Raw genomic sequence first — 18943 nt, forward strand, 5'->3', positions numbered from 1 at the left:
GAGTTTCATGGATGGACAAAGTGAAGTGAAAGTGACATAGGTCTCAGCCGTGACTCAGAAACGAAGGGGGAACCACTGTAGGAGAGGAGCCTGTTCCGATGCCCTGTCTCTGGGCATCCTGTGATTCGATTCCTATCTAGTAGCTAGAAGCAGCTCTCAGAAGCTCCTTAGAGCTGACACAGTTATTAGCTGCCTTCACCGTGTGCCGGACACTGTGCTGGCCCTTCCCGCGCGTGCTGTGAGTTAAGCTCAGAACAGGGCGGGTCTGAGAAACGACCAGGGCGCGGTGACGGTGGGGCAGGACCAGGACCGTGGGTCTTTGAACTAGAATAGAAATGTCAAGCTGGCAGCCCCGCAGTCCGTTTCCTTTGGCTCAGTGTGGCCCAGCACAATGTTTAGAAATGTATTGTCATCCAAACATTTTAAAACTAGAAATGTAACATAAAATCCTCACTTAAAACTTGGGGAAAATTGCAAGATCTGGGCACACGGGGTCACATTCCCACTGGGTGACAGTAGGGGGTCTGAGGGTAGCTCCCTCTGCACGGGATGTGTTCCGTGATGGACCTAAGATTAGTAACCCCTCAGAAGTTCATCTTTCCAACCAATGTAACTTTATTTCTGGGACCCAGCAGGGCGTGGTGGGAGGGTGCCTGTCCCTCCTCCTCCAGGCCACTTCTCTTAGCTATTCGCTCGCCCGAGCTTGCTGTCCCCTGCTGTCCACCGGGCCGCGGGTGCAGCCACCACCGAGACCCAGCGTGGCCCTAGTGGAGGGGACGCTTAGGTGAGGGTATGCCAGGCTGCGGGGACACTGTAAGATGGCTCTTGGTTTCTGGGCTCCTGCCTCTCTCCCCTTCCACCGTCTTTCTCCTCTGTGCTTCATGCATCGTCTAAGTTCTTTTTTAGTCCAGGCCACCACACGCTCTGGGCCACACGGGCCCCCTGCCTCAGGCCCACAGCCCAGCCGCGTGCCCATAGGTGCCCCCTCAGGCACATGCGCAGCGCCTTCAGCTGGGAGAGGCATTGGTTCAGCTTGCAGGCCTGCGGCTGGAGGGGGCGCCGGGACTCTGTCAGCCCTGTGGCTCTGGGGGCCAGAGCACGCTGTCCCGAGTCTTCATGTTGTGTTTTATTTAGGCTGTATTAAGCAAAGAAGAAATTGCTTCTACATATATTTACTTTCTGCACACTAGATACCATGTCAATTTAGGAAGTGTCAGCAAAGAGCCAAATCTTAGTGTGGCCCCTGCAGCAGCAGGGAGGACATCCAGGGACTCCTGAGACGGGGCCAGCCAGGTGAAGGAAGCTTCTAATGGTGCTGCAGACCTAGGCTCCGAGCTGGGAGACATCTCTGGAAAGACCACGTCAGGTGTTTAAATGCCCGCCCTCCTCAAGCTCACCTCCTCCTAAGCCCTCCGGCTCTGTCTCCAGCACACTCTCCCTGTGCCTCGCTGTCCAGCACAGAAGCCACGTGCCGCTGAGCCTCTGAAAAGCGGCCCGGCCAGACTCAGATGTGGTCTGAGTCCGAAATACACACAGGCTGTGAAGCTTAGTACAAAGAAGTAGAACGCAAAATATCAATTTAATAAACTCACGTTGGTTACATGTTGAAATGGCAATATTTTGGCTGTATTGGGGTAAATATATTATTAAACTTATTCTATCTGCTTCTTTTTACTTTTATTAATACGGTTACTAAAATTTGAAAGTAACATGTGCCTCCCATTTGTGGCTCATGTTATTTTTTACCAGATAGGCCTGTTGTAGAGAACGCACTGAGCCAGCCGCATCCTGTGCCTCCTTATGCCGTTGCTGTATCCAGCAGGCCTGCCTGGTCTGCAGGAGATGTGTTGCAAGACCCCCTTGGATGCCAGGAACCACGGATCTACTGAAACCCATATATCTACTGTGGCTTTTCCTGTACACACACACACTTTTCCACATAAAAGAAGTACCCATGGCTTTTCTGTGGCACATCTGAATTGCCAGCATCACTACTATTGAGCTTTGGGACCATTACTAAGTAAAATAAAGATGATTTAAAATAGCCACAGTTGATCTGATAACCAGGACAGCTACCAAGTGACTCACGGGTGGGAGGCATATACCTTACAGATCAGCTGGACAAAGGGATGATTCGTGTCCTGAGCAGGATGACTCAGAATATCAGCATGCTACTCAGAATGGCGCACAGGAGGGTGGTGTGCCCAGTGAAATAAGTCAGAAAAAGGCAAATACCATATGATTTCACTTATATGTGGTATCTTAAAAACAAAATGAAGCGAAAACAGACTCATAGACGGAGTGAACAAACAGGATTGCTCGATGGGAGGGTGGGGAGCTGGGTGAAAAGGTGAAGGGAGCAGGAGGTTACGGAATAGTCACGGGATGCAGAAGACAGCCCAGGGAATAGTCAGTAATACTGGCATAACCACGGCTGGTGCCTGCTGGGCACGAGACTTTCAGGAGGGTCACTCCATAAGTTATGTAATGTCTAACCACTATACTGTACACCTGAAAATAATGTAAAATTAAAAAAATAAATATTCTTCCTTTACTTTAAAAAAAAAACTTATGAATTACTTATTTCTGGAATTTTCATTTAAAATGTTTGGACCACAGTTGACCACAGGGAACTGAAACTGCAGAAATCAAGACCGTGGATAAGGGAGAACTACACTGTTCCTTGTGCGTGTGCATGCGTGCGCGCGCGCACACACACACACACACACACACACACCCCATATTCTCAGTCTAACTACTGGACTATGGTCTAGTTACTTTGTTTCATCACTTTCTGCCAAGTGCCCCTGTTGCTATTAGAGGTCAGCGTTGTGTGACAATGATTCTTTCATTCCTCTGATAAACATGTGATGGCCCATGCTCGCTGCCAGCCTCCCTTGGGAACTTAATAAACTGTAACTCAATGCCTGGGATAATTCCTGCAGGGTGGGGATCATTTACTTAGTTTCACAGATAAGGAAATTGGGATAGAAAGTTTCAGTGACTTGCTCAAGTTCACTGGTAAGTGTCAATAAACAGGGTTCTAACACTTTTGCCTGGCACCGAGTCACGTGTCCGTACCACTGGCACCTGTCCCGCAGCTGTAAATCCTGCGTGTTGGCACGTGTGCGGTGAGTGCCATGCTGGCTCCGTCCACCTTTTCCGGTAGACTCCATGGGAGGGCAGAGACTGTTTCTCGTCTGATCGCTTGCGCATCCCTGGCACCTGGTGAGCACTGTTGGGCGAATGAAGAGTCACCATTATAACAGTTATGCTGCTGAGTTCCATTTCTCCTGAGATGATATACGTTAGAATAAACTCAATAGCCACTTTCTCAACAACTGTAATGTTGTAGACATTCATCTCACATTTTATTTATTTGGGGCTCCATTATGCAAAGAAGAAATCCACTTATGTTAGGGTCTGGGGGGAATCTCTCCTTCCCGCTGGTTTCTCTTTCTGCACAGTGTTATCTCAAACACCACGACAAAACCGGTCGCCTGTCTTTTGTCAAAATAGAATATTCATCCTCATAACAGCTGTGTGCTAGCTGTTGCCAGGGCCTTGGTACAAACCTAGGACTAGTGGGTTTTTTAAATTATCTTGGCATGACTTATTCATTATGAAACATGCCAAGACCACCTAGTGGTTAGAAGACAGGAGGCCATCCTGCCCCCGCAGAGAAGAAGGCAGCCAGGCCCGGAGAGAGGAGCACTGAGCTACAGATCGCAGGGAGTGGTCACTGGCCTCGGCTCTGCACTCACTCCCTCTTCCACCTTGGAGGAGCCAGATTCCTCATTGTTGGGAACCTTAGTTTTCATGTCTATAAAATTGAGGACATTAAAATAGGTCAGAAAGGACAGGAACATGGTTCACCTACCACGCCGCTGATGCCGTCTTCCATTGCCAACATTGCTCATCAATCACAGAACACTTTCCCCAATCCAGGTGCAGCTACACAAACCTTATCACAGCGCTTCCTGCGGCTGTCACCCTTCAGTCACTGACCATTGCCAAGCCAGCAGATGTGTTCCTTGTGCGTGTGTGCACGCACATGTGTGTGTGCAGGGTAGGAAGAAGAGAAGAGATCACAGTAGGACAGTTTTTATTCTCAAAAGACTTCCCTGCATTGGCAGTCACCATCCTGGTCATGATGGCATTACGAGTCATCCTCTGAGATGACCCTGCTGTGTAAAGGTCACTAGCCCCTCTGGCTCCTGGCAACAGTGAGGTGGCAGAGTTCTGAATGGGTTGAGATTTGAGGGACTTTGCCAGAAGCCATACTCTTTTGGAAGCTCCAGTAGAGAGCCATCATAGGTCGCGGTGGGGAGGGCTCTGCAGCCTTGCTGTTCGGGTTATTATATAAAACTCAGATAGTTGTTGGACTGTGGAGATATCTTCTTAGTAGTGAGAACCCGTGTGTGTCTCTCCAGAGCATGACTCAGTGAAATGGGCCCTGGAAATGACATTTCATGGCACGTGTACTATTAGATGGAAAAAAAGCCACAGAACTAGTTTTCTGTTTTTAAGAATAAAAAACATAGATGCGTCGTAGATGAGGGTCTGCAAGGACATACTCGTGACAGGTAATGTTTGCTGGGTGTCTGCTCACTGCCATGCACTGTGTGGAATGTTTTGCAAATCCCACTCCACCCCAAAATCATCACAACCTCGGGAGTCAGTGTCCCCATCCCCATTTTACTGACAGGAGAACCCAGGGCTGAGGGAGGTTTAGTAACTTCCACGGTCACAACCTTGTCAAGCACAGGAGCCAGGATATGAAGCCAAATGTGTGCCTGCAACGCAGCCCTCACAGCTGGCACATCCCTCTGTCCCACCTGCAGTCTGAGGGCGATTATCTCAGAGACTTGGGATTAGAGGGGATTTAACAATATTTTCCCTTGTGTTTTTCTGAGTACTCTAAAATTTCTATGTCAACGTGGTATAAGTAGTGAAATTAGAAAAAAATATGTCTTAAAAGAAAGAAAAATCACAGGATTAAGATTCTGGAGCCTGAGTCAGAAGATCTGAATTTAACACTTAGCTGTTTCTAACTGGCTGTCTGACCTCAGGCTGGTAATTTCACTTGTCTGGGCCTTGGTCTTCTTTTCTGTAAAATGTAGTCACTGGACTGAAATATCTGTAAGATTCCTTCTAGGTTGGAAATTATATACATTTCTTTGAGTGGGAGTTAAGGGATAGTATCTAGTAGATGCATTCATTAGCTTTTTTTCCTCCTGGGAGGTTATGATTATTTAAGAGTCAGAAACTCTCTGGGGCTGTAAAATTCCACGTGGCTCCTGTGTGAGTGCTCTGGAGGCAAAAGAGGCTGCTTTCCATTAAAATCATGAGTTTCTCAAAACAAATGTGTCAGGACGCAGTCTTGGCTGTCATCATGGGCATCTTAATGCAGAGTTTGGCTTTTATTGTAGAGCATGTCTGTCATCAATATCTGTCTGGTTGTCTAGTCTAAATTTAGTAGTTTTGTGGTGTTGAGGTTGTGAGAGTAATGTTAGAGTTAAAATAGATGGTATTTTATTTTATTTATTATTTTATTTTTTTAAATTTATCTTTATTGTTGAAAGTATTATAGATTCCCCCTTTTTTTCCCCATTGATCCCTTCCACCCCACATCTGCCACCCCCCAGGCCTTCATACATGGTGTTTTATTAAGTTGGTTGCATTTATAGATCTTGAGAGGACTTGGGGTAATAAAAATCTGAGTTATGCATTGCATTACTCAAGTTATATAAAGCCTGTTGAATATTAATTTTGTAATGATTCACCTTACAGTTTTACAACTAGATATAAAAAGATACTGTGAATAATTGAGCCCATGGTCTATAAAATGAAGTCTGGGGAACAGGGAGTAATTGGAAGTGAAGAAACAGGGAGTAATTGGAAGTGAAGAAAGCAACGTTTTTTCCTTCTTTTCTGAAATCAAGTTAATTCAATCTCAGTCCCTTCTTGCAAATTCAGGTCCCCTAATTTCTTAGAGCATTAAGTGAATGTATAGTAAAGAATTCAAAGCTAATAAAGTGTGGATATTTTGTACCATATTATTGTTTTCATTATTTTTAGTTTGGCCTCTAACTATATTTGATCTTCATAGTATGAATATTTTATAAATCCTTTTCGAGGTTACATTTTTTCCCCAGATTGTTTCTAAAATAAATCAAGTTCTTGCACATGAGAAATGAAATTACTTCTATATCTTACCTCAGTTGCCCTTTGCACAAGTTATGCAAATAAGCAATAAGCATGTAAAAAGATGCTCAATATTATTAACATCAAGGAAATGCAAATTCAAACCACAATGAGATACCACCTCATTCCTATTAAAATGGCTAAAATTAAAAGACTGACAATACCAAGTGTTGGTGAGGACATGGAGCAACTGGAATTCTCTGCAGTGCTGTTGCGACTACAAAATGGTAAAAACACTTTGGAGCACGGTTTTAGTTTTTATGAAATTTAAAATACCCTTATCATAGGACCTAGCCGTTCAACTCCAAGGTGTTTACAGAAGAGAAATGAAAATATATGTCCGTACAAAGACTTGTGCTGGAATAGTCATGCAGCTGCATTCATGATAACTCCAAACTGGAAACAATTTAAATATTCATCAGCAGATGAATGGATAAACAAATTGGGGTATAGCCGTAAAATAAAACAAAATGATAAAAAAGAGAAAACTACTAACTATGTGCAACAACACTGGTGTATCTCAAAAGTACAATGCTGAGTGAAGGGAGCTAGATGCAAAAGGAGTTCAGACTGTATGATTCAATTCACATGAAAGTCTAGTAAAGCACACTAATACCTAGGGACAGAAGCAGATCACCGGCTGCCCGGGCAGAGGTGGGAGCTGATGGGGAGGACAGCGTGCAAAGGACATGAAGGGGAACCTTCAAGTGATAGCATTGTTCTACATCTTGATTGTGGTGGCAGGTACAAGGGTGCACCTATTTGTCAAAATCCTATGAACTGAACAGCAGTATTTTGTTGTAAGAAAATTATACCTCAATTAAATTGATTTTTTAAATGCCTTTTGCAATCTCTCTTGTCGGTTTCTTATCTCTAGAAGCTGATCTTCTAAGATATTGATTCCAAATCAAGTTTCAATACTTACTCATTGTGGGATCAGAGGTGTAAAAACTACAGTTGGAAAACCTCTTAGAATTGCCCTGAGTAACAAAAGAAATATTGAATATATAAAAGTGATTTATAAAGCTGGATACTGTGCATAAAATTGGCTGTCACTACCACACTGTAGTTCACTCTGCAAGTCAGAATGAAATTACCTTTGAGATGAGGTCCATTTATAATTTCAGTTAGTTGATCCATTTATCTGGGCCTCCCATGAATCCCCCCATAGTGAATGCCTGGTTGGAGGGCAGCATATCCCACCAAGCTTCCCTAGCACTTCAGAAATATTCACCTCCCTCAGTTCATGTGACACGCTGATGAACCTGCTCAGTCTAAGCGCTTCACTCCCATCAGTGACAACCTACGCAGTTGTTCCCTCGAGTCACGACACACTGCACAAGTCATCTCAGCTTGTCAGTGAGGTGCAGATTTCATTTGACATCTCCAAAGATTCTGATTTCAGAGCATGAGCCCTACATCAGAGACTCTAACCTAGCTGCAGGGTAGCAATAAAGATATTCATAGAGAGAGGCGTCTCTTCCGCAAATTAACAACTTGTCTTCTGGGCTGGAAATTGAGTTTTACTCTGAATGGACAGAACATTGGAAAATTGGGTCCTGATTTAATCTAAGCTTGCTTTCATTGGACAAAAAGTCACTGAGCATCTACTATGTGCCTTATCCTAGGTTCTGAGAATTTAGCAATGAACAGGACAAACAAGACCTCCCTCCTCGATGAGCTTACATTCCAGTGAGGGGCAGGGTGGGTGCGCACAGCAGTCAAATAAACAATGCAGTTGCAGGTGGTACAGGAAATAAACTGTGTAGAGAACAACCCAGACGCAGGCAGCTACTCTCTAGGACATGGTGGTCAGGGAAGGGCATGGGTGTGGAGCTGGACTGACGAGATGAGCCACTATGTGACGGTCCTCAGAAACAGTGATGCAGGCAGTGGGGACAGCAAGCAAGAATGGACTTGCAAAGTAAGGAATGGAAAGAAGTTTTGAGAGTGAAGGGAAGACTGTCATAAAATGAGGTTTGAGCGGTAGAGAGGAGGTGGAGTTTAAGTTTTATTCCATGAAAATCAGAAGACACTGGTGAGCTATAAGCAGGAGGGAGAAGTTGCCTGATTTTTAAATATGGTTCCTGTGTAAAGAAGGGACTGTTTCAGGGGTCAAGTGGGAATAGTAAGGAAGCTGTTGAAGTTGTCTTAGGGAAAGTTGATAGTGGCTTGGCGTAGGATGATGGCATTGGAATGGGGAGACATGAACAGGTAGAGAGGACTGTTTTAGAGGCAGTGCTGCTAGGGGTTGACGGATGGGAAAGGAGTGATGTGGGAAAAGAATATATAGTTTTATGGCCTGAGTAGACCACCTGGAGTGATGGTCACTGTCTGCATCCTTTCTCTGCTATTAGAACAGTGACCAGATTATTCCAAGGGTTGCAAGAGTATTTGTAAAAAGCCTGTGACCGGAGCTCTAGTTGTTAAGACCCATCATCTCCCTTCTGTGACTCTCCAGACGTGCTATTAAGTGGATGCTAGAAATGGCATGACCTAATCACAGCCTGCTTTTCCCAGGGCCATGTTCAGCAGACACCGTTCAGGGCAGTCCCAAGCCCTGTCTGACCGCTGTTGTTGTTTACTGCTGGCTGTCACTGAGACTCATGCTCACTGCAGGGAGAGGGGAGGGGTGGCACTCTGGTGAGTTTACTTTTGCTCTGGGAAACATTTTAGAAGGCTGCCTATTTTGTTAATTATGGCTGAGGAATTACTTTGTCAGAAATGTTGGAGCCCAGAAGTCTAAAGAAAATTACAAAGTATTATTAAATATTTAAGATTGCTCACTTCTTGCAGCATGAGATTTTGGTTGAGAGTGGATCTGTGAGCTGTTTAGTTCCATGTTTACCATTTTGTATAGAGTTGCAGATCCAATTTTGCCTAGTAAACCAAATTTTCAATTTGCTTTACAGAACTAGGAATGGCATGAAGCTGTCTGACCAAGGTATGTTGAGATTTGGTGTCCTATGTTCATGGAGAAGAGAGCACTGAACTTAGCACTGGAATAGGATCATCTCAGCTTGTGAAAATCTTGTTTGAGTAACAATGAGAAAATATTTTTAAGATATTTTGGATTATTTTCTTTTCCATTATAAAAATAACATAAGCTCATCCTAGAAAATTTAGGAGGTACAGGATAAAAATCAGCCACAGCCCAATCACAAAGAAATCCAGGAGACTTTCAAGTTTCTCGTAAAATGTGAGAGCAGGAAGGGTCTTGCTGAGTCATCTGGTCCAACTTTCCATTTTGCACACAGAGCCCCTGAGGTGCAGGGCAGGGTGGATTCAGAATCCAGGCTCCCTCACTGCCAGTTTTGAGCTCTTTCCTTAATTGTTTATGTGGCTTCATAAGCATGTCAGATTGTCAGGGTCTCAGTGAAGGCAAAGATTTGCTACACCCTCTTTTTGAGCAAAGGGATGTGATATAGCTTGTCATTATGAGTGCACGTGGCTCCACCTGCCCCTGAAGTTATAGAGTCTGCGTGATCTTCAGTGAGGGTGGCATTAAATGGTTTTTACCCAGGTGAGCATTTCTCAAAGGATGGCTTTGGGACCACTTGCATCAGAACCATCTAGGGTGCTTATTAAAAAAGAAGATGCCTGGACCAGCCCAGGTTTATGGAATCAGAGCCACTAGAGGTGGGAGTAGGAATCTGCCCTCTTAGCAAATTCTTATCCATTGGAAAAAATACTTTGCCAATAAGAATAAAATTTCTTATATTGAATTATTCAAATTATCTTATGTATGATAGGTGATAGATAGATGGGTGATAGATAGATAGATGATAGATAGATGATTGATAGATAGATAGATAGATGATAGAGATAGATAGATGATGATAGATGATAGATGATAGATTAGATAGATAGATGATGATAGATAGATAGATAGATAGATAGATAGATAGATAGATGATAGATAGATAGATAGATAGATAGATAGATAGATAGATAGATAGATGATAGATGGATAAATGATCGATGATGATTGATGATAGATAGATAGATAGATAGATAGATAGATAGATAGATAGATAGATGGATGATAGATAGATGACAGAAGATCTAAATGGATAAAAAGTATCTGGCTCCATGCAAAGAAACTGTTCACTGTTATCTTTCCAGAGTAGAAATTGGGTGAACAGGGTAACGGGGCTCTCACTGTCCTAAGTAACTTAGAAATCTAGATATCAGAACATAGGCATGTTTAGAATTCTTTTGTAAGTATCCCTGCAGTTATTTTTTTGAGATATTGGAAAGGTCTCCCTAACATTATTTATCTGCTAGTGTGTGTGGCCAGTGGGAGAAAGAGAATAATCCTTTGTTAACCTAAGAGGACAACCGGGGGACCAGGGAGGTCCAAGTTCATTCATTGATTCACTCACTCATTTATTCACCAGATATTCATTGAACACCTAGTGTGTGCCAGGAACTGTTTGAGGTGCTGAGGACACAGGAGAGAACAAAACAACAGGGTCCCTGATCTTGTAGAGAGTATGGGCTGTTGTGGGGAAACACCAAAAAGGAGTTAAGATAATTTCGAAGGGTGACAAGTGCTGTGGAGAAATCAAGGAGCTGTGTCGTTATGAATGATTGGAGGGCTATTCTCTGCTGGGCAGCGACAGTCTCCCTGAGAGATGACATATGACCTGAGGCCCTAATAGCAACAAGGAACCAGCCGCGCGCATACATCGGGGAGCAAGCTTCCAGCAAAAGGAAGCGAGGAGGGCAAGAGTCCTGGGGTGGGACTCACTTGATGTGTTTGCGGTTCACACGGAAACCCGGTGTGGCTGAAGCTTAATGACTCACAGGAGACGCAGGACAATGTTGAGGAGGAACACGGGGCAGGCCGCACTCTAACGGCAGGTTCCACGTGCTAAGTGCCACAGGAAGCCGCAGGAGAGCTACGTTCAGGGAGGGATGATATCTCACTTCAGCACTTGAAATTATGTAGAAACTTAGAGTAGGCTTTGAAATGTAAAAGTTTTAAACCTTGAGGGAGGGAGAAAAGAGGATATCTTTATGCTCTTAGGATAGAGTAGATTTTAAAAGCCAGGGAAACAAAAATCATGCTCAAGAATGACAAGGTTGGTGAGTTGTCGTTTTTTAAACTTTTTTTTTAATCCTTGAATATTTTTTCCATTGCTTCAGAGACAGTGGAAGGGAGAGAGAGAAACATCGATGTGAGAGAGACACATCGATTGGTTGCCTCCCGCACGCACCTCAACCCGGGGCCGTGGATCTTGCCTGCAACCGAGGTGCGTGCCCTTGACTGGAATCGAACCTGGGACCCTTCAGTCCGCGGGCCTATGCTCTAACCACTGAGCCAAATCAGGGTGGTGAGTTTTACTGTACCAAAATGTATAACTTCTGCACAAAATAACACCATGAAATTAAAAGGCAAACAACAAACTGATAGAAGATATTTATAATTACAAATAACTAACAAAAGCTACGTTTCCAAATCTTTAATGAACTCCTACAAATCAAATGAAAATTCAAACTACCCAGTAGGAAAATGGGCAGCTATTAATAGGCAGTTCCCTGAGGGGGGAGACATGAATGAGCAATAACAATAATATGAAAATGTTTTCCGCATCACTAATAAAATCAGGAAGTGCAAGTTTAAAATCACAAGGTAGCGTTTTATGCCAGTCTGAGTAGCAGAAATTCAAAAGGCTGACAGTGAGACTTGGCAAGGCCTTTGGAGACCAGGTGCTCACTCCTCCCCAGACTTGGACATACGCATGTTGTAGGACACAGAGATTTTGTTCAAGGCAGTGATCAGCAGTGTTCCTCAAAGGAGGGACTTTGGTACTTTGGGGGGACTCAGTTTTGTCATTCAGGACTATCATGCACTGTGGAAAATTTAGCATTTCTGCTTCACCCCACTCCCAACTCACAAAAACACTCTCACATGTTTCCAAATACCCTGGGCGAGCTGGACTGCCCAGGTGAGACCCCAGGAGGATCCTGCAGGTGCCACCCAGGACGTGCGGTCATGCCCAGACAGGCTCTGCGGCTGACGGCAGAGACCTGGGCATGGAAGGGGGGCGAGAAGGGTGAGCATCCTTTGTTGTGACCCAAAATTGGGCGCCACCCACAGAGCTCTCAGTCCAGAAACAGACGTTGAACTGTGATGTGGTCACGCGACGGGGCACAATACAACAGCTGGTGCCCTAGATCTTTGAGGAGCCAAGTCTCACAAGCCATGTCGAGTACAATGCCATAGCACGGTGCCCTGTATAAAAGTTAAGAAGCGCAAGGCTCTAGGCTATGTTGTTTTGGACACATACACACAGGCATGAGCTTGATATCATCAAATTCCTGACGACGGTCGTCTCTGAAGAGGAAGAAAGTACTGGACTGGAGAAAAGGACAACGTTGGGGATTTAAATTGTTTGTGGATCAGTCTCTTGAAAGAGTAAAGGCAGAATGTGACATAAATACGAAAACAACATCCGTTCATTTTGAGTGACGGGCACATGAACAGGAGTTTGCCCACCACCCTGGGAATATTGCTGCATTCCACCCCCGTGGGCCACCGCGCAGGGCGAGGGTGGAGGTGGGTGGAGGTGAGCGCGGGCGGGGCGGGGCGGGGCGGGGCGGGGGTCCCCGCGTCCCTGCCAGTGCTGCTTTCAGCTCAAGAGCCTGTGACCACGTCTTTGTCTCGTGTCTGCATTGCCAGAAGTTCTTCCTAGAATAACACTTCCCCTTGCTTCTTCCCTCATCATGAAATTGTCACCCAAGCAAGCCAGGAATTTGTCAGCTGCCCAGGGTTTTAGCAGAATGGGACCTTATCGACTAATGTCTAAACAATTTAAGTCCCCCCATCAACCAGCACTGCAGTTGTGCTTCTACACTTTTTTCCCTGAGCATTTTTATTGTAGTAAAATATACATAACATAAAATTTACCAATTCAACTATTTTCAAATCTACGATTCAGAGGCATTAAGTACATTCTCAGTGCTGTGCAGCCGTCACCACCACCCTTTCCCTTCAGCCCAAACTGAAACTGCGCTCATCGAACAGGAGCTCTCCGTTCCTGGTCCCCACCCCCTGACAAGCTCGTGCAGCTCCTGTCTCTGTGGGTGTAACTGCTCCGGGCACCACTCAAATGGATTCAGACCATACTTGTCCTTTAGTGGCTGTCATTCCACTTAATGTTATGTTTTCAAGACTCATTCGGAATGTGGCACCTATCAGAATTTCATTAGGGATGAGTACTGTTCCCTTTTATGTGTGGACCACATTGGGTTTAGCCATTCATCCGATGGGCACTTGGGTTGTTTCCACCTTTTGGCTATTGTGAAAATATAATATATAATGCAGCTATGAACCTGGTGTGCAAATATCTTTTTGAGACTTATCTTTCAATTTTTTGGAATATATACCCAGAAGTGGAATTGCTGGATCAGATGTTAATTCTGTGTTTAATTATTTGAGAGACTGCAACTTTTTCACAGTGGCTGCACCTTTTTACATTCCCACCAGCAACAGGTTCCAGTTTTCCCACTTTTTCACCAACGCTTGTTACTTTCCATTTTTTAAAATAAGAGCCAACGTAACGGGTGTGACGTGGCAATGGTGTCTCGTTGCACCTTTGTCCTACTTCTCTGATGTGTTAAGAAACACTGTACCTTCTGTCTGGTTGACCCACGATACTCAGTCTTTTATTTATTTATGTATTTATTTATCATTTTATTTTTCCCATCACCATTTATGCCCTCTTCCACCTCCACCCCCCTACCCCCCAATACTCATGTCTTTTAGTATATCAGCATTTCCCAAAATGTTTTACATGGAACATAGATCGTATCAGAGGCTTCGGGGGGGTGGGGGAGAAGGGGATGGGAGAGGAGGGATCTGAGGTTGAACACACTGAGCAGCGATGCAAACTCCAGCTAAGTCAGACCAGGCGCGTCCTTAATTTCAGCAAACTCAAGAAAGGGGTGTGCGAGGCTGTCCCGAATCTCCCACTCCCGCTTCCTCTCGCTTTCTTCCAGCATCTTACCATGCCCAGGATGACTCTGTTATTTTAAAATATGCATCTTTTTATCCACATGGCCCATAAAGTCAGTTCTTCCATAGAATTGCTCAAGGAAAATTTTATGTAATAACTTTGGAGGGAAAATGGCATGTTTACGACGTGTGGGGCAGCGGCTCCCCCGTGGCACTTTCCCTAAGGGGTTTTCAAGGGTTAACTCTGACCACACACAGTTTCAGTCTGAGCTGACTTCAGAAACCCTTCCCATGTAGGATGCAATTTTACTATATGTCTTCCCCTTGAAGTTTGAAATTGTGTGTTTTCAAGACCCTAGAAATCCTACAATAAAAGATCCCTGATTGACAGTTTAAATCAGAAGTTGGCCAACTGTCTCTTTGAAGGGCTCATAGTAAACACTTTTGACCCTACGTCCCTGTGCAGCAACCACAGACAATCCGTAAATGAATGGAGGTTCGCCGTGTGCCAGTAAAACTTTATTTACAAAAACAAGCAGCAGGCTGTATTTGACTCACGGGCAGCTTTCTGACCCCTGGGTTAGATATTGTGAAAAGGTTTATTTAATTATGGCCCTTCTCTGCCTTTTTAAAGTAGAGCCCTGGGTTCCTGAGTTCAGATATTAGAGGCTTCCCCTCTTGCTGTGGCACTGAAGGTGCTGGCATGAGCTGAGCCGTCACTTTTCTAGTGCCTGGATTTTCTGTGGCACCAGACTATTTATGTGGTGGGTGTTCTGGGATGAGTTATGTTCTCCCAAAATTCATGTGTTGAAGTCCTAATCTCTAGTACAACAGAAGGTGACTACAGAGAGAGATGGGGCCTTTGAAAAGGTGAAGTTAAAATGAGACTGTTAGTGCGGGCTCTGGTCCACTCTGACTGGTGTCCTTATGAGAAGAGGGCATTTGGCCACAAAAAGAGACTCCAGCGATATGCACGCACAGAGAAGACTATAAGAAGAGGCAGCCATCTGCCAGCGGAGGAGAGACTCAAGGGAAATGAACTGAGCCAGCACCCTGATCTTGAACTGCCGGCCTCCAGACCGTGAGAACGTAATTATCTGTTGTTTAAGCCACTGAGTCTGTGGTAAGTTATGTGGCAGCCGGAGCAAACTAATACAGCAGGCGATCGTAACTTAGCCACCGTAACTCACTGAGACCTAGAACCTCGTTTGCTCATCCGCAGGCCCTAATATCACAAGTACCTTTCTCAGAAGTTTATGGGTGAAGTTATATGATATGTTCTAATGGCATTTGCATATTTAGCATTTTCAAAGATCTTAAGACATCAGAATCATTGTAGAATATATTCCCATAATGCTCGTAGCTCCCTTCCTTCCCCTGGTCTCCTTCGGACACTCCCCACTCTGTTTCTGTTTCTGTTCCTGGGCCCTGGGGTGCTCAGAGATGCGCGTTTCCTTGTTTCATCGCCCTGCTCGCCTCAGGCAGAAAGTCAGTGCGCAGGGGCTGTGGAATTGGAGAGCCCACTAGCTGTGTGTAACATTACGTAAGCATTGTGTTTCCCTGACTCAGTGTCCTCATCTTCATGATATAACTGTACCTATATTACGTTCAGAGTTCCTAGAAGCATTAGCAGCTGTGTGAGTGACCAGCCTGGGACACTGGCTTACTTGGGCACGCAGACACGGTAGCTTTCCTGGGCAATCAGGACTATGTTTATTTTTTTCTGCCCTTGTGATCTGAGCTGACATCAGCTGTGCAGTGTTTGTTAACACAGCTAAGGAAGCAAAGGACTTAACTAGTTGTTTACACAGGATGTAGACGCTGCTTGTTGTACAAGGCTCAGCCCCGCAAGGAACAGGAGGGCAGGTGGGGAGAGGTGGTCAGTGAAGCAGAAACGTGCTGGGCCCTGGCAGGGGCACTCTCTGTGGAGCCTTCTGCAGCCCTCTCTCTGAGCCCTGATAATCTCATCTGTGAAGTGGAGGCTTGGACTACAGCATACCTCTGTTGTATTCTTTCTAAGCCCAGCACTTTACAGTCGTGGAATTAGCCCGGCCGGTGTAGTGCAGTGGTTGAGCATTGACCCATGAACCAGGAGATCACAGTTCGATTCCCAGCCAAGGCACATGCTCAGGTTCAGGCTCAAGCTCCAGGAGGGGGCATGCAGGAGGCAGCCCATCGATGTCTCTCTCTATCCTTCTGCCTCCTCTCTCTAAAATCAATAACAATATATTTTTAAAAGTTGTGGGAATTAATGGGATGACTGGGTGTGAGAGGTCTTCATTCTGACTTAGTAACTACCCACACCATTACCTGTCCCCATGACTACACTCTATTAACATTAGATTTCAGTATTTAAATTTAATTTCATTAACATTTTTAATAGATTTTTTAAAAATATGTCTATTGATTTCAGAGAGAGGAAGGGAGAGGGAGAGAGAGATAGAAACATCAGTGATCGGCCGCCTCCTGAGCACCCGAACGAGGAATCGAACAGCGATCTCCTGGATCCTAGGTCAATGCTCAACCGCTGAGCCACGCCAGCTGAGCAGTTTTGTTAACATTTTAATGTTTAATTTAAGATACCTAACATAAAATTAACCTCTTAGTAGCTTTAAGAGTTAGTTTCCTCCTAAAGGGATACTGAAAAGCATCGCCCAGGAAACCCCTGCCTACCCCACGCTCTCACTGTACTGAGCTTGCTGGACACCGAGTTTCTGTTAGAAAAATGGGCATGTCCCGTGGCCTCCTAAGGAGGGAGCAGCGGCCGTGCGGTGCCCAGGCGGCCTGGGCCCTGTGCCCGTGCCCTCATCCAGGAGCGTGGCGGGCCGCCCTCCCCGCGTCCAGCGCCCGCCCTGCTGTGTGGGACAGACAGCGTGGGCCACAGGTGGCGCGGGAGGAGCAGGCTCTTCCCCCGTGGGAGACGCCTGGGGAAAGCTGACCCGTCTTCCAGAGGGAGCGTCACAAATCCGCCGCAATGGGCACCTTGTGGCGCAGCGCCCTGCGTCTCTCAGTGTTCAGGGCCCGCCTGTCCTCCCTCCACACCGACATCCGTAGAAACGGGATGGGGGTGCCATCCCCGCGAGTCTCCCCCAAGCAGGTTTCTCCCACTCTGACGGCCCTGATCTTGCAGCCCGTAGTGCTTCAGAGTCTCCTGAGGGGGAGAGAGGTCCCGCCCGTGCGCCCGACGCAGAGCGCGTGTGAGCACAGTGCCGTCCAGGCTCTGGTTGTCAAGGAGAGTAGCCTCCGCCTCGCCTGCGTCTTGAGGCAGCTCTGTTCCAAATCTCATCTGATTGGGTGAGGTCCTCACACTGGTCAAACTGTAGGCAGCCAGGGGAGCAGCAGCGTGAATCCGAAGTGGGGCCGACCTGAGCTCTCTCCTTCTCTCCTGTGTGCCCACAGAAATGAAGGAGCTCTGTCCCCTGTGTCACCAGCTTCGATGAGAAGTCCAGAAGAAAGCACGTGTGAAAGAAAAAGATGACCTCTGCCGTGGCAAACGAAATCCGAAGATTACGACAGTGAACGCAGAGGAAGGCAGGGGACACTCACAAGTCCAAGGTAAGCGGACAGCGCTGGAAACGCTGAACGTGGGTGTGTCGGGAGCGGAGAGCGGGCTTGCCGCGTGTAGGCATCGGGGTGCACGGACACGGTGGGACCCACCGCCAGAATGGCGGCGAAACCAGCAGGAGGAAGAAAATGAGTGAACGCGTTCAGTCCCCTCCTCTCAGATGAGGGCGAGCCCCCCAGCAGTTGGGTAATACAGACTTGCATTTTATGAAGGGGTCTTCTCCCCAGAGAGCGCAAGCAAACGAACAAAATGAACAATATACTAACTACACCATACTGGGTGTAGACACATTTCCTGTAATATATTTCCAATGTTTTATATACACGTTTGCAAAATTATTTTCTTTTTTATTTGCAGTTAAACACTTGCCCAGCTCAAGTCCAGTGGACAATTGAGCAAAGCTAATGGTCGATGGGCTCTCTGTGTTGTTCAAACTCTTACTGACTTAGGTACTTTGAGAAGTATTGGGGAATGTAGATTTAAGTGGTGTAGGATCTTCTTAAATTACAGCAGATCCTCAAATAATGGCGTTTCATTCAACATCATTTCATTATAACCTTGATAAGAGACAAAGTCAACTCCCCGTGGGGCCGCGTCTGCGTGGAGTCGGCAGGTTCTCCCCATGTCTGCAGGGTTTCCTCTGGGGACTCTGGTTTCCTCCCATGTCCCAGAGCTGTGCGCACATCAGCTTAGCTGGTGTCCCCATGTGCCCGTCTGAGTGAGCGGAGTGTGTGAGTGGCTGGGCTGGAGGGGCCTCCTGCCCCGGTGGGTCTCACCTTGTGTCCAGGGCCACCAGGACAGGTTCTGGCCACCCAGGACTCTGAACTGGAATAAGTGGATAGGAAAGAATTCTCTTACTTGTGTTTAGTCGTCTTTCTGAAATGGAGGTGTAGCTCACACTTATTTCAGTAGAAGTGTTTGGGATCTTTATTTAGAAGTTTGGTGATGTTTCTGTGCCCAGAAATATGCTTTAAGAACTTAACTCTTTCATATCAATTAGCCTACGGTGAAATTGGTTTCACTATACATCATTTTCTGTAAAGTCACAGTTTCCAAGAACCTATTGAGGACGTCAGGTTCGAATCAGGTGACCTCAGACTCTGCTGTAATCTACAAGACCCGGCCTCAGCCGTGTTCGCCAACCTTGCTCGTAGCCCCCTGCTCGCTCCACCTCCTCCAGACCCCCCTGACCACCCCCCAATCACACC

At 45.9% G+C, this 18943-nt stretch overlaps 1 protein-coding gene across 1 annotated transcript in view; it reads left to right on the forward strand.

The window, feature by feature from the left end:
- FRMD4B (FERM domain containing 4B) overlaps positions 1-18943 on the forward strand; it is a 304300-nt gene that overhangs the window by 75531 nt on the left and 209826 nt on the right. The window contains exon 2 of the mRNA XM_081160523.1: positions 17570-17725. The gene's annotated coding sequence lies outside the window, so the exon portion shown is untranslated. The remainder of the gene's footprint in view (positions 1-17569; positions 17726-18943) is intronic.

Source organism: Miniopterus schreibersii (genome assembly GCF_964146895.1).
Source record: "Miniopterus schreibersii genome assembly, chromosome: 15".
Lineage (NCBI taxonomy): Eukaryota > Metazoa > Chordata > Mammalia > Chiroptera > Miniopteridae > Miniopterus > Miniopterus schreibersii.